The following is a 15,746-nucleotide window of genomic DNA, read 5'->3' on the forward strand; positions in this document are numbered from 1 at the left end:
CAAAAAAAAAAAAAAAAAAAAGATTACCAAAGCTGAAGTAAAAAAGAATGATCTACGAAATGTAGCCAAGTAAATTATATTTAATAAAAACCAACTCTTGATATACACTGGAAAATAGCCACTTTTTCCCCCCAGTAATATCTTAACTCAAGTTTATCCCAAAATAAGCAGTGAAAGGCAGCTTAGTGGCCACGAACAAAGGCTATAGAATTTGACCTGATCTCTAATCCTGCTAGCTCTGTGACCTTGCACGAATTATTTCATCTTGTTAAGCCTGAATTTCCTTATATGCAAATAGAGATAACATTCATTCAGAATTGCTGGATAATTAAATAGGCTGAGGAATACAACACTGTACTCCTCATGGTAACCAAATAATAAACACCGGCTATTATGAATGAGGTTTCGTTATTGTTGTTTTCATTTTTTTAAATTCAGGAATGAGGCTATAGAATGAAAATATCAAGAAATTAGCAAGATTGGGGCCAGTAGGTGGCGTGGTGGTTAAGGGCTCTGGACTCCCACATGGCCGACCACGGTTCAAGTCCAGGACCTGGCAGCTTGATTTCTCACCTTCTGTTTTCCCTTCCTCCTCCCTTCCCTCCCTTCCCCCTTCTCCTCTCTCTCTCTCTTGCTCGCTCTGTCCCTCTCTGGTCAAATTAAAATAAAATAAGAAGTAAATGAGTAGAGTTAAAAAGAAAAGAAAGAAAGTAGCAAGATTAAAATGTACACTGGCCTAACACCTAGAAGGCAGCCATGTGGTTTAAATTTGGATCGATGCTGCTTAATAACGGAAAATACACTCCACTGACATTTCTGTAGAGACCAGGAGAACCATGCAATGTGTTTCAAGTTCGTTTTAATGCATTTTCCCCAATTCTCCATAAGGCAAATTCAGTCATTTAAAAGCACATTTTAACATACATTAACAATAACAAGAAAAACAGACACCACAAACACCGGAAAAACTAGTTCACATCAATTCTGAAAGCCTAGAGCTTGCTGATTCGTACACAGAATAAAGAAAAAGGAGCCTGCCAAAAAGCCCAAGCTGTAAGATTCTATTTAAGCCTTCTAAATTAGCTTTTTAATTGTCAAAGTTAAAGTATAAAAAAATATGCAACCAAAGACCATCTTGGACTAGACTCCGCTGTGATGGGCGGGACATTGTTCTGCATTATTACGAAGGCTGCTCTATTACACCCGCGTATGAACCCACAGAGAAAGAAATGCTCATTTTAAAAATGAGGACAGTGATTCTGAATATCAAATGAAAATACAAATCACTAAGCTAAAAATTTAAAAAGAGAGAGAGAGAAACACAAAGCAAGGTTCCACTAATGCTCACCCCTGAAGCCTCCCCAATGCTAAGAGGCAGCTCTGCTCTGCTCTGCAATGCATTACTCTAACCTTCGGGAGGAAGATTCAACCACAGGAAAGTGTTCCTTATACAAAGCAAGGCTTGAAATGAGGCAATTCAAACACAAAGCAAAAAACAGACCATGTATAATTTAAAGAACACATCCAATTAGCAGACTTTTGCTTCACTGAGGAAAAAAGGAAAACTGGCTAAAATTTATGAAATGTATACATTTGTACCAGCATGTATGTGTACATGAATAGGTATTTATCTAAGCGCGTATGTATGTAGCTTGAACTTCTATGTCATGAGAAAAGTAATTTGCATGGTACACATTGTGTGTGGGGGGGGGTACACACATACATAGAGAAATAACACACAGAGACACTATACAATGTATACTGTGCAATCTACCACTTTCTTCACGACAAAGACCTTAATGTTTGACTTTCATAAACCACTACACCATATAATAAGCCAACGGATACCAAACAAAACATGATGCAATTTGGCACAATCACATCCCATTACGGCTACAGCAGTCCTTACATTCCACGTCTGAGCATCCTTTCCAGCCGACAATGCAGCCGGATCTCGAAGGCATTATTAGCATTTCTCTTGTCTTATCTCAATGAACAGTCAAGGGTCAATCTTTCCAAAGAGGTATTATTTCCTACAAAGCAATTATCTTCTTTTTTTTAAGGATTAATATTTACTTATTACTTACTTACTTATTTATACGACAGACAGACTAACTGGCCGACCAACCAGCAAGGGACAGAGTTAGAGAGAGAGAGGAGTAAAGTGAGAAAGCAAGCTGCAAGATCTGGGACTTGAACCACAGTAGGCTATGAGGAAGTCCAGCGCCCTGAACCATTACGCCACCTGCCGGCCCCCAAAGCAATTATCTTCTAAGGACATATACAAGTATATGGGGAGGGGGGGAAATGGCCTGATAAAATCCTAACAGTAAAATGCTTATTTTGTGGAATGGAGTACAGTTGATGGGTTTAACTTTCAAACTGAGTTAAATTTTTGTAGTAATGATGTTATTTTCTTTGGCTAAATTTATTGAAAATTCTTTGGAATTTGTCAGAAGCCAGCCATAATTATTACTGACTGTTGTATGGAATCGATTTACTACAACGCAAAAATACCAGCTGTTACCGTATGACCTGAGAGGGATTACCAAATATTCTTAAAGCGAAGTTCAATCCATCTTTCCATAAAAAAGAGAAAGACCCAAACGCCAGGAACGTAACAGCAGTATCAAGTGCACCTGAAGCATTTACAATACCCAATAGAACTATTACAACCCTCCTTTAAAAAGGCTTATTTTTGAAATTTCATTATTCCAGTTGTACCTTGCTTCTATATATCACACTGTATCAGGTTCTTCTGGCATCGACCATGTGGAAACAGTGAACTATGCGAAGGTCTATAAGCTGAGGATGTTCCGTGTCTACCCACCCGATAACCATGAACGCTCCTGGGGCACTCGTGACATCTAGTGGTCAACCATGGAAGTGCAAGTGCTTGGAGCATAAAGCTTTTGAGCTTTCCGGAAAATTAACTTAATTCCCTGCAGAGAAACCATCATCTGCAAAATATTTTATTAATGTGAAAACACATACATAGTTAATGCAGATGAACAGAGATCAAGTAATTTGCAAACACGTTTCCTCTCTGCTGGGTAGGTATTCAAGAATATGTAAAATTTTTAATTAACTGTCATCATAACTAAACTATTTAAAAATTCTATTAACAGTCTATTGTTTCAAGAGTCAGTGACTGTGCTTGATAATACCATTCTTGATTATTTCACCAGATACAGTCTACACTTAAATTTTCAAGCTCTAACAGGCCAATGAAATAACACTAACAAGATTAACTTTAAACTTTTTTTTTTTTTAAATAAATCTCAGTTGGTATAATGGCTATGTCGCTGGACTCTCATGTAGTCAACCATGGTTCGAGTCCCGGATCCGGTGGCTTAAACTCACGCCGGGTTGTATGCATGCGTGCCCAAGATCCCGAGAGAATGGAGGAGAAGGGATTGGCGTGTGGACATCCCCCCTGAGGGGTGATTTCTCACTTTCTATCTCTGTCTTTCTGGTGAGTGCACGTGCCCTATAGAAAAACTTCTCAAAAACACAAAGAAAAACTCAGTCTGAAGAATTCATTAGTTATCTTAACCAACGAAACTGTGGATTGATTTCTGTTAACACTATTTAAGCCTTCATAAAACGTAACTGTAAAAATATACAGCAGGCAACATATAGCTTAGCAGCACAGATCTGCTTACAATGGTAATTTATGCCCTATTTTGAGAGAGAGATTTTTTGCTATAGGGTGCATGCACTGGCTGGAGAGACAGCGAAAGACAGAAAGCAAGGATGGCCACACCACAAACTCTTTTCCTCCATTCTCTTCTCAGGATTGGGCACGCACGCACACGTGCCTGGGTGTGAATTTAAACCACCAGTTCCAGGATTCAAACAGCGGTTGACTATAGGGGAATCCAGTGACATAGCCATTACTCCATCTGCTAGTCCCTTTATTTTTTTTTCTCAAGAGAGATTTTTGCTATAGGATGCATATCCTCGTCAGAGAGACAGAAAGTAAAAAATCACCCTCCAGAGTGGAGGGTCACACCATAATCCCTTCTCCTCCACTCCCCTCTTGGGATTTTGGGCACACACACACACGTCCAGTGCTGAGTTTAAGCTACTAGGTCCAGGACTTGAACTGCCATCAACTATGCAGGAGTCCAGTGACATAACCATTATGGCATCTGCTGGTCCCAATTTATGCCCTTCTTTAACAAGAGTTCTGAAAGTAAGATCCACATTCCTAATGGTCCCTAAGAACCTTTCAGAGGGGTTCACGAGGTTGAACTATTATCCTAAAATTGGTGAGTACAATATTGAGATTTGGTATCCTTTCGACATCTACAGGTGAGCAGGGGCATGGGGTAAAACTACTGGCCCCTTGGTGTGCACCAGGACACCAAACAGGACCAAGTCACCGTGCCAGCCACTCCCTTTCCCAGGAAGGTCGGGGAGCCGCGGGAGGAGAAAGAGAAGGTTCACTTCGTAATATCTTCAGTGAGGGGCTGGCAGGTGGTGTGGTGGTTTAAGGTTACTGGACTCCCACATAGCCAACTGCAGTTCGAATCCTGGACCTGGCGGCTTGCTTTCTCACTTTCCCTCTCTTGCTTTGCCCCCTTCTGGTCAAAATTAAAATAATTAAATAAAGTTAAATAGAATAATTATTTAAAATATCTTTAGTGAACAGGCCAGCTACATGACCTGGTGGTTCAGGCAGGTAGACCCCACATGGGCAATCATGTGGTTCAAGTCCTGGACACAGCAGCTTGTGAAACAGGCGGGGCACGTGTGCATGCATGCCCAAAATCTCACAAGCGAAGGCAGATGGAGAAGGGAGTCCAGTGTGCCCATGCCCCAAGTGGGTGATTTCTCACTCCCCCCACCCCCTGCCCTGTCTCTCTTCGGCAAGTGCATCTGGATCTTGGGCGCACACAGCCACACACATACACGCCCAGTGTGAGTTTCAAGCCACCAGGTACAGGACTCAAACTGTGGTCGGCCACGTGGGAATCCAGCAACGTAACCGCTATGCCATCCACAGGTCCCTGAACTAGTTGCTTTTGTTATGAGGCACCATTTTCATTTCAAACAACAATGAGAGGTGAGGTTTGTGAGATAGTGGTAACACAACTGGACCCATGCGGGGAAGGACCCTGGTTCATGTCCTGAGGCCTCCCTCAGCACACCAGCTGCTCATGAAGCATGTCTGTGACCAGGGCTGGCTAAGATGGCGTGAGGACCTCAGTAGGAGTGTCTGCATCTCTGTCTCACCCTCCCTCCTCCCTCCTGCTCTCTCTCTCACAGAAATAAGATAAAAATTTTTTAAAAAAATTAAAAAACTGAAAAACAAACTGTTAATTGGGTACTGGGCAAACATTTTCCTGAAAACAAAGAAAGTAAGTTCATGAATTCGAGCACAACTAATACTATGTGTTACTAATGATATAACAGGCGTTTTCAAGCAAAAATAAATAAATAAATAAATAAATAGTTTTATAGAACTAGCACCCTGAGAGGCTGTGCTCCCCTCACAGAGCTGTGCTGTCTGAAACACACGCACCCTGAGAACGAGTGCCCACGTGGCCAGCTCTACTGCTCCCCAATACCAAAGGCTGTCCTGAGAAACCAGGGTGATCTAAGTGTGGCGTTCCTGGTGCTGTGTCAGCCCTGGGTGTGTCTCAACATCTGGGAAATCGACCTAACTCAGTCAACCAGTGTTTTCCAATTTTCTCATAACATATCAGAAAATCACGGATGAACAAGATTCATTCAAAGCTCAAGATACAGAACAGCGGGAACCAGCAGTTAGCGTAAAGGCTATGTCGCTGGACTCCCGTGTAGTCAACCAAGGTTCGAGTCCAGGACCCGGTGGCTTAAACCCAAGCAGGGCACATGTGCGTGCGTGCCCAAGATCCTGAGAGGAGAATGGAGGAGAAGGGATTGCGGCGTGACCATTCTCCCTGGAGGGTGATTTCTGGCTTTCTGTCTCTCTGTCTCTCTCTGTCTGTCTGGCGAGCGCACGCGCCCTATAGCAAAATCTTCTTCAAAAAAAAAAGATACAGACCAGCAAATTTAAAGTCCCAACACAATAAATTTAATGATACATTTTCACTGTAACTCAACTTCGAGAAACTACCATGTCTTTGGTGTAACACCAAATATCCACAATTAACCGAAAAGATATTAACATACAACTCCCTTTTCCAACTACAGAGCTGTGTAAGGCCATATTTTCTTTATACCCTTCAACCAAAACATACATACAAATTCAAAGTAGACACAGCTATGAAAATCTGTCTCCTGCTGGACCACAAATTAAATAAATTTGCAACTCAATGTTTTTGAGGAAAAGAAAAGTTATATATGTAAAAATGTTACACAGGTTAATATGTAACTTTTTAAATAATTATTTTATTTAGCTTTATTTATTTATTTATTTTATTTGCACCAGAGAGAGGCAGAGCGAGAGTGACAAAACAAGTCTCCCGGTCAGGAATCAAACTGTAGTCCCAGACCCAGTGGACTGAAGCTCACACCGGGTGTGTGTGCATGCGTGCCCAAGATCCCAGGAGAAGGGATTGCAGAGTAGCCATCTCCCCTTGGGGGTAGAGGAGGAGGGTGTCTCGCTTTTCATTTCTCTGTCTCTGTCTCTGTCTCTCCGATGAGTGCAGGCATCTTATAGCAAAAATCTCTCGATCAATTGAGTAGAGAGAGATTTGGAGACCAAAAAATGTTGAAAACTGTTATTCCATACCACTACAGCAAACATTTTCACAACAGGGCTAGACAGCAAACATCTCATGTTCTAAGATCACTAAGGTCCCTGTCGCAACATAAACAATGCATAGGCGAGAGTGACTGTGTTCACATAAAACTTCATTTCCAGAAACAAGAGGAGGGCCAGATTTGCAATTCTAGTCCAATCCCTTACCCTATCTGCTAGTGACTTAAGGATCTAAAAGTATCATGCTTTGTAATAGCATTTGTATGGCTTAATATTCAAATAGTCAAAAAAAAAAGAGAAAGTTTTAAAAATCATTCTTTTTTTTTTTTTGGCAAAACTGAGAGTAAGTGGTATAATCCTGAAGAGGTATGCAAGACTTTTTACTGCTAGGTGATAGAAAACAGATCTAATAAAAGGCAAATGAATGTAGGCAAAGTAACAGACATGGAATTTTTAACACAGTTCTAAATTATAAAATCATTCAAATCTGACCATTCCAAGAATCTTAGACTCTGTCACTACACATAGAAAATAATAAAACATAGGCAAGATGGCATGGAGGTCAAAATGCTGGATCCCACATGGCTGTCCCAACAGTTCAAGACCTGGACTAGGCAGCTTGACAATCACGCCAGGCACATGTGCATTCCGTGTATGCCCAAAATCCTTAGGGGAAAAAGACTTACGGTGTGGTCATCCCCACCAGCGAGTGGGGAGTGGGGCGTGTGACTTCACACTTTCTCTCTCTGGCAAATACATACATCTTATGGAAAAAAAAAAAAAAAAAACCTGAAACAAATGAAAATAAAGTATGCCTACAACTGGTAAAATTGTAGGATGTTTCCATAAGAAAATGGACTTTATGGACCCGCTCGGTGGCACAGTAGTAACATGCTACTTAGGCAGTGCTGGATCCATAGGGGACACCATGGTTTGATTCCCCAAGCCGACTCGTACATGATGGACACGCTCACCCATGGTCTTGGCCAGCTGAGAAGGATGGGGTAGGGAAGGAGAGGACTGGCATGAGATCCTGTGGTGGGCTTTTTTCTCTCATCTGTACTCACTCAATCTCATATATACATATATGTATATATGATATATAAGTATATATATACGATATATATGTGTATATATATCGTATATATACACACACACACACACATATGTTTTTTACCACAAAAAAAAATTCCCAGTTTTCAAGAAAAAAGGAACAATTTTGAGAAATCAAAACATCCCACATTTTATGAATTCAAGTGTTCACTATTATAAAGTGAAAACCAACATCTCTGTCAGCTGGGAAGGGAAGTACCAAGCAGCACAGAAGAATCCTTCTGACAGAATCCCATAAGCCTTTAAAGATTTAAAAGGGAACTGAGAGGGCACATCGCTCTAATTCCCCGTTAGCAGACTGCGTCAGTCGGCCAGGGCCCTGGTCCACCTGCAGGCAAGGGCATGGACTAGCGTTCCTAGAGAGTCCCATCCGGCCAGGGCTCTGGGTGGGAAGGCACACAGGGTCACACTCCAATTCAGCTCACCCCCTCAGCCACCCCTTCTCTGCAAGCACAGGTGTGGCACGTGCAGAAAACCTCGTCACTCTGACTGCCCGAAGCAGCTAAGTGCTCGGCATACCGTGCCCTGCCCACACTCTCTCAGACTGTGTTCCAGCACCACCCATGGCTGTGCAAACCCCCTCACAGGCACGTGCTTCTCTACAACCTCTCATTACACTGACTATCACCTGCCACTAAGAAGTCTCGCGTACACCTGCAAGGACCAGCAGATGGCGTAATGGTTACGTCACCGGACTCCCATGTACTAGATTGCAGTTCTAGTCCTGGACCTGGCTGCTTAAAGCTCACACTGGGCACATGTGTGTGCATGCCCAAAATCCCAAGAAGAGAATGGAGGAGAAGGGATGGCAGCATGGTCAGCCCCCCCGGGGGGAGGGGGTGATTTCTCTCTGTCTATAGGGCATGCACCCTATAGCAAAAATCTCTCTACAAATAAATAAATAAATAAATAAATAAATAAATAAATAAGAAAGACAGACTGACTGACTGACTGACTCACTTTTTTGGCTCTGAAGTTTGTTATTTTTGGAAGAATGCCACTGGCTTACTAAATTGCCTAGTCCTCAACTCCAGATCCACCTCAGCAGCCCACTGGCATTCTCTTAAGTCCTTTCTACTGGAAAAGACAATCCTAGAATCATCTTTCATAATTAAGGTTCATTGATATGTTGGTTTGTCAGAAAGTCATAATGTATTTTTTTGTTTTTCTGTGTGCAGAAAATGCATCATGACTTCTCTCACAACCCAACAGTTCCACATTTTCTGTTCAGCCCAAATCTCACACTAGACTTCCTTGAGAATGGAACCTGTATGTCACATGTCCCTAAAAAGTGGCCCTATTCAGAAGTATTTGTACACATGAACAACTCCAGCCTTCCAACAGATCTCTTTCCTTTAGTTGGCCCATGGCCTGGTGGTTAAGGGAGCTGGGTTCCACATGGTGGACTGGAGTTCAAAATCAGCCCCGGTGACTAGACAGACACACACGCTGGGCACATGTGCATGTGTGCTCAAAGTGGAGAAGGAATTGTGGCATGCCACACCCCATGGGGGGGGGCTACTTTCTCCCTCCCCAGCTCTGTCTTTGAAACATGCATGTGCCCTCTGGCAAATTAAAAACAAAAAACTGAACAGTTAAGTCATTCAAAAGACAAAAAGCTCTCTTTCCTTGCCAGATCAGTCACCTCCGTATTCCACATACAGCAACAACACAGCCATATGCTACGAGCACAGGTTTTTAAATCACACAGACCTGAAATCTCGCCCCAGCTCTGCCTCACTGCTCCCTGATCTTGGCCAAGGTACAGAATGAAGTAAGATTAGATAAAATGATACAAGTAAAACATCTAGCCTGTATAGCAGCCAAATCAACAGACAACAGCTTTTATTAACACTCTTCAATCCTGTTTTCCTCACTCTCTAATTGGAACTTCCTCTAATCTAGCAAACTTGTCAAGGATCTGTAACAAAAAAATACATGCTTTAGTATGAAACAGACCAGAGTTTCACATTTGATTCTCCTACTTACTACATGTGCAACTTACATTAATGAAACCTAGGGAAACCATGTAAAATAAAGACTGCAAAAATGAAAACAGAGGCCAGCAGGTGGCAAAGTGGGTAAGGCACTGGACTCCCACGTGAGCAACTGGTTTGAGTCTTGGATCCAGTGGCTTGAAATTCACACTGGGTGCATGTGTACACGTGCCCAAAATTCCAGGAGGAAAATAGAATGGAGAAGGGATTGCAGCATGGCCATCCCACCTGGGAGTGATTTCTCACTTTCCCTCTCACTGTCTCTTACTGTCACCCTGTCTCTCTCCAGCAAATGTATGCACCCTATGGCAAAATCTCAAATATATATACATATGTATGTGTATGTGTATATGGGTGTGCGTGTATGAATAATGTTCATAATAGCTAACATTGAATACAATTTTCTAGACATTAGGTCAAAAACAACACACACTATTTTAATCCTCACAACAACCCTATTATATAAGCATTATAACCATGTCTTACAGATGAGAAAACTGAATTTTAAGCAACTTGCTCTACCCCCACAGCTTGGTATGTACGAACTTCATGCCCGCAGTCAATCATGCTACACAATGCCACCTCTTCCCTCTGCTATTTAATTTCTCAGTTTTCTCAATCATCAAATGAAAATAACATCTATGCACCATTTACTTCCTGTAATGGCTAAAAGAAACAACGTAACTACAACACTGGAAATATAACAGAGGCTCAAATATCAGCTTTCCCTGGGACCAGCAAATGGCATAATGGCTGTGTCGCTGGAACCTCATGTAGTCGAATGCAGTTCGAGTCCCGGACCCAGTGGCTTAAGCTCATGCCAGGCGCATGTGCGTGCATGCCCAAGATCCCGAGAGGAGAATGGAGGAGAAGGGACTGCGGCATGGCCATCCCCCCTGGGGGGTGATTTCTCGCTTTCTGTCTCTCTGCCTTTCTGGCGAGTGCACACGCCCTATAGCAAAAACCTCTCAAAAAAAAAAAAAATAATAATAATAATAAATTAGTTCTCCCCTTCCCTCAACCTATACCTGAAAATCCTTAGTTTATCCTGTTTATCTACTTTTCTAAGCTAGAGCATGTGCATGTATATGCAAGAGGGAAAAGACAGAGGAAGAGGCATTCTCAACAGGGTCTTGGCACACCACAATCCCCCTGCCCTAGCCCTCCAGCTCTTGAGGAACGGGGGGGGGGCCCCCATGTATGTGTATTTTCAGGCTGACCTGGGGATCAGATCCATGGTCATCCTATGGCTTCCAGTCTTGCAGGTGACTTTCATTACCACTGCACCACAGTACCTGGGCCTGTTTATTTACAAATAATAAAACTCCATACATCATACTCACATCCTGTAGCCTGCCCTTCAGTCACCTTATATTGCCTTCTCTGAGATATCCAACATATCAAGTAGGTTCAGAAAACAATGTTCTCACAGCTGCCAACCACCAATAATTAGGTCTAGAACACCCCTACCAAACAGCCTATATTTGTCCCACATATTTCTAAAATCTACAGTAACATCTTGCATAGTTACCAAGGATACTGTCTCTCTACTGTACACTCTTAGAGTAGATAATACAGTAAACCTATTCAAGAACATAAATTGGATTCTATTAAATGTCACCACGGCATTACCCAGAATTTAGTGAGTAATTTTTAAGTCATGAAAGATCTAAACATAAATCATTTAAGTTTTATTAAACATATCACTTCCTATTCAAATTAATATCCATAAAAAGTTACTTTCATTAAATAGCCACATTTAATACTAAACTGCAATCATTACCAAAATATGACCCTTTATTAAAAGTCTTTCATTATAACACTGATGTGATTATTATCAAAGGTAGAGTAAACTATCAGATGAACTATCATAGGGTCCTTCTTTGTCATTGTATTGCTTGAAGAAATAACTGAAACTGGGTGATTTAGAGAGATTTATTAGACTCATGATTATAGTACAAAGCCTAAAGGAATAAAGCTGACATCAGAGCAGTCACAAAATGGCCAAAACAAGCAGAGAGAACAGTGGGTACATATAGAAAAAGAAACAGGGGCATTCGCTTTTCTGTTAACCCTCTACTCTCATGAGAATTAACCCCTTTCTCAAAAAAGCTAGAACTCACTGAGTCTTGAGAGACATCATTAATCCAGTCACAAGAGCAACACTTCCATTAGCCAGTCACTGCCCACTAAGCCTCACCTCTTAACTCAAGGATCTAATTCCCACCCACTAGGCCTCATCTCCTAAACTCCATTACATGGGGGACAAAATTCCAAAATATAAGCCTTTAGAAGTTAAATCATCATCCAGTCCAAAGCACAAAGAAACCAAATTCAATAGCACATGATCAAAGAGGAGTTATTGCTGGAAGGCAAGGATGGTTCAACATTTGAAAAATTGATCAGTTTGATATATCACATTAACAGAATGAAGGACGAAAATAATTCCACATCATCACAATTAATGAAGAAAAAGCACTTCACAAACTGTAACACCTTTTCATAATAAAAGCACTCAGCAAACTAGAAACAGAAGAAAACTATTTTAACATAATACTGAAAAATCCACAGCTAAAATTATATTCAGTGTGAAAGACTGAAAGCTTTTTCTTCAAATTCAGGAATAAGACAAGAATGCCCACTCTCATCATTTCTATTCAAGGCAGTACTGGAAAGGGCAGGTGGTGGCATGATGGTTAAGGCACTAGACTCCCACATGGCCAATCACAGTTCAAGTCCAGGACCTGTCAGCTTGCTTTTTCACTTTCTCCCTCTGTCTGTCTTCATCTCTCTCTGGTGAATGCATGTTCCCTATAGCAAATAATAAAAATAAATAAAATTAAATAATTTTTTAAAATTAAAAAAAAAAGATAGCATAGGGAGTCTACGCCACAACCATCACAACCATTAGACAAAAAAAAAAAAAAAAAGAAAGTAAAAGGCATCCAAACAAAAAGGAAGACACATTACCTCTAATTGCAAATGGCAGTCTTATATGTAGAAAACTCTCAAGTTACACACACACAAACACACGCACACAACTATCACAACTAAAAAATGAATTGAATTCAGGAAGTTGTAGGATACGAAAAATACATTTTTGGTTTCTATACATAATGAACAATCTGAAAAAGGAAATTAAGGAAACAATTCTATTTACAGTAGCAGAAAAAATAATAAACTACTTAAGAATAAATGTAACCAAGGAGCAAAAGACCTATATAAAGTATAAAACATTGCTGAAAAAATTAAAGACACAAATAAACAAAAAAACATCCCATGTTGAGTTGGAAGACTTAATATTTTTAAACTATCCATACTATCCAAAGTGACCTACAGATTCAGTACAATCCCTATCAAAATCCCAATGACACTTTTTGAAGAACTAGGAAAAAACCCTAAAATTCATAGAATCTAAAGGCTATAAATAGCCAAAACAATCTTTCAAAAGAACAAAGTTGGAGGTTCACATTTCTTGATTTCAAAACATACTACAATGCACAGCACAACTGATGTGCCTGTACTCACATAGAGACAGATACAAAGACCAAGAAAACAGAACCAAAAGAACAAAAATAAACCCTCATGTCTACAGTCAAATAATCTTTGACAAAAATGTCAAAACTACTTAACCGTAAAAGATAGGCTTTTCAAGAAATAGTATCAAGGAAACTTGATGTCCACAGGTGAAATATAGTATTGGCCTCTTATTTTATACCACTTACAAAAACAAATAAAATGGATTAAAAACCAAACATAAGACCTAAAACTGTAAAACTCCAAGAAGAAAACATAGGAGGCAAGATTAATGACATCAGATTTGTCAGCGATTTCTCAAATATAAGCACAGGTAACAAAAGCAAAAATAGACAGATGGAACTACAAACTTAGAAATTTCTGAACATTGAGGGACCAGCAGTTAGCGTAATGGCTATGTCGCTGGACTCCCACATAGTCGACTGCGGTTTGCATCCTGGACCCGGTGGCTTAAAACTCTCGTCAGGTGCGTGTGCGTGCGTGCGTGCCCAAGATCCCGAGAGGAAAACGGAGGAGAAGGGATTGTGGCATGGCCATCCCCCTGGAGCGTGAGTTCTCACTTTCTGTCTCTCTGTCTCTCTCTCTGTCTGGCAAGCACACGCACCATATAGCAAAAACCTCTTTTAAAAAAAAAAAAAAAGAAATTTCTGGGAACCAGCAGTTAGCGTAATGGCTATGTCGCTGGACTCCCACGTAATCGACCGCGGTTCGTGTCCCGGACCCGGTGGCTTAGAACTCACGCCGGGCGCGTGTGCGTGCGTGCCCAAGATCCCGAGAGGAGAATGGAGGAGAAGGGATTGCGGTGTGACCATCCCCCCTGGGGGGTGATTTCTCGCTTTCTGTCTCTATGTCTCTGTCTGTCTGTCTGGCGAGCGCACGCGCCCTATAGCGAAAATCTCTCCAAAAAAAAAAAAAAAAAAAAGAAATTTCTGAACATTCAAAGGAACAATAAGCAGAGTGAAGATGGAACCTACAAAATGGGGGGAAAAAATCATTGCAAATCTTATATCTAATAATGAATTAACATATACAGGAATACATTGGAGGTATATGGGTTGTTCCAGACCACTAACATAAAGCAAATACTGCAATAAAGCATGTCACACACATTTTTTGGTCTCCCAATGCATAAAAAATATTTACACTATAATGTAGTCTATTAAATGGACCGTAGTATGTTTTTAAAAATGCACATAGCTGAATGTTTAAATAGTGCTAAAAAATGTTAACCATCATCTCAACCTTCAGTAAGTCATTATCTTTTTGCTAGTCGAGTCTTGCCTCAATGTTGATGGCAGCTGACTGATCAGGGTGGTGGCTGCTGAAGATTAAAGTAGCTATAGCAACTTTTCCCCTCCCCCAAAGAGGTTCTTGCCTGAGGGCCCATGCACTCACCCGAGAGGGAGAGCCAGACAGTGAGACGGAGAGTGAGGAATCACCCTCAGGGAAGGCGGCCAGGCTGCAATCCCTTCTCCAATTTCCTCCCAGGATCTTGGGCACACACGCCCAGCATGTGTTTCAAGCCACTGGGTCACCGCCGGCCATGTGAGAGTTCAGTGAGATAACCACTATGACATCTCTAGTCCCAACAACTTCTTAAAGTAAGACAATAACCTTTGTTGTACTGACTTCCTTTTACAAAGACTTTTTTCATTTTTGATGTCAGAAGACACATGCACATACATGCACACTCACAAGCGACAGAGAGAGAGAGAGAAAGCAAGCACCCCCCTCATAGGTCCTGGTTGTGGTGCAATCCATTTCCTTCTATTTCTTCATCTCATTTGCATTCTGGGCAAGTGTATACACATATTGCTGCCAGGGCTGGGATTCAAATCACAGTTGGTCATGTGGGATCTGATTTCCTCTGCATGGCACTCAACCCTGCACCATGGGGCCAGTCCCTCTACTGAAGTCTTAACCCCTCTAAGTCTCCCATGACGGCTGGAATTGACTTCTTTCCAACTCCTGTTAATGTTGAAATTTTACCTCCTCCCATGAATCACAAATGTTCCTAATTGCCTCTAGAATGATGAATCACTTTCAAAGATTTTTCGACTGCCCAGATTTACCAGAAGAATCACTATCTATGGCAGCTATAGCCTTAAGAATTCTTAATATTTAAGACAGTATTTCTTAAATAATAAATAATAAGACTTCAAAGTCAAAATGACTCCTTGATCTACCAGTTACAGAATGTATGTGGATCTGCAGGCACAAAATCGTCACCGATCCCCTTGCACATCTCCCATCAGAGCTCATGTGAGCTTAAAATACTCAGCAAACCACACTATAGACAGATATGCTGTCACCAGGCTGTTGTTTCCTTTACAGAGCACGGGCAGAGTAGGTTTAGTATCATTATTTTTTAAGGTTTTATCATAGTATGCATGTGTTCACCAAAA

This window comes from Tupaia chinensis, unplaced genomic scaffold (assembly GCF_000334495.1).
Source record: "Tupaia chinensis unplaced genomic scaffold, TupChi_1.0 Scaffold000001_1, whole genome shotgun sequence".
NCBI classification, from domain to species: Eukaryota; Metazoa; Chordata; class Mammalia; order Scandentia; family Tupaiidae; genus Tupaia; species Tupaia belangeri.